The sequence below is a fragment of the Athene cunicularia genome (genome assembly GCF_003259725.1).
Source record: "Athene cunicularia isolate RWA chromosome 3 unlocalized genomic scaffold, athCun1 chr3_part1, whole genome shotgun sequence".
In the NCBI taxonomy this organism is placed as follows: domain Eukaryota; kingdom Metazoa; phylum Chordata; class Aves; order Strigiformes; family Strigidae; genus Athene; species Athene cunicularia.
The window spans coordinates 101,112,024-101,113,757 of record NW_020799097.1 but is presented as its reverse complement, the minus strand read 5'-3'; positions in this window follow the sequence as shown (position 1 = coordinate 101,113,757).

Genomic DNA, 1,734 nt, shown 5'->3' with positions numbered 1-1,734 from the left:
AAAACAGTTTTTTTTTTCTTACCTGTTTGTGCATCAAACCAAGAAAGTGCATTAAGAACACATCTTTTTAACAGTTCTACAGAATCTCTTCAGTTTTGGGACCACAGAATCGCCAGGCTATCATTAATGGAGTACTGGTACTCGTGCCGGTCTCAAGGTAATTTTTCAGAATGAGTTGTTTCACAGTTTTGGGCTGATTCAAGTTTCTCTACAGTGCCCTTAGGTTCATACAGATCCCTGATTTTTGTATGTAGAAATAGAAATACAGGTCACAGACACTCACAGACAATAGAGGAAAGGAACACATAAATAACTGGGGCCCCAATCGTGCATAGCATTTAACTATCTTGATGCTCTAGGTACTTCTTTTGCAGTGAAGATTATGGGGTATAAATGCAGTTCTATGATTTAACCCATCTCTATGGAAATTAATTCTGACTCTGTATTTTGGGGCAGAAGTCCCATGGGGACACCTGAGAGTAAAGTTTGCTGCAAAGATGTTTGCTCATTTTGTGTACAAAGTTTTGCTTCTTGCGTTAGATCCAGTGTGGGTCAAAGTTGCTTTACATCACCTTGACTGGTTCCAAAGGAAAGCTTCAAATAAACCAGGATCATTGCAACATTGTCTGTTGAAATACATCCAGGTAAGTCAGCATGGCTTAACTTGGGCAAATGAAATCAAGTAAACTTACATCCATCTTGCACAATTCAGCTTGGGTTTGCTTTCTACCTGCTGCACAGGATGCTCACAAAGCACCAGAATATTCTTCAGGTAATACATGCAGCATAGATAGGGACTGTCATTATATCTTAACAGTTTAGGAGATGAAGGGGAGAAATGTTAATGCTTTGCATTTATTTACTTTTACAGCATGCCATAAAGATTAAAAATACATTGTACACAAGTGCAGTATTTAATGTAGCACTTTAATTACATTCAAGTGTGTTACTAAATAGTCTTGAGAAAACCTTAATGACCAGCTGTTCTACCCTCTTCCCATATGTCAGAAATGGTTTCAGAAATCACATTCTGGGACAGTAAGGTTGTATAATTAGACAGTGTATAGTTAACACTTCTAGATTTTCCTCTTAAACTGCGGGCCCTTTTCACTAACATATTGTGGTTTTGTGCCAGTTTGGCACAACACAATTATGCAATGTGCCAAACTGCAACTGAGATGTACAAACTCTCAGAGACATGTTATGATTGCACCATTATCTTTTTATATCTTTTTCATCATTAGGAATGGATGCTTTTTATGTTATGTAAGATTCGGCTTTTTATGGCCAACAAATAAACTTAGTAAATAGGACTATAAATTTTTAATACTTCTTCCATAATGCCATTTGTCTAATCAGAATTAGATGGTTACTGTAACCCCACATCAATTTTCACCAAAAAAGGCATCATTCCAAGAACAGCAGCTATGGACAAAAATTTCAAAGGAGGTACCTTTTGGCCCAGTTCAGGAATGCACTTAAGCACATGCTTAGTGTTAAGCACATGAGTGCTTATATAGAGGCATGCGCTGAATCTGGATCAGAAAATTATTTATGCCAAACAAATAAAATAAAGACTTTCTGGAAGTAAGCAAGTATACAGGCAGCTCAGTCTTTTGAACAATTATCATCCCTCTTCCCGTTAACATCTAAAAATGACAGTGTTTTTCTGGGACGTTTATTATTTTGCAAGACAAAACACATCCACAGTTTGCAAGGTGGGGGGGGGGGGGG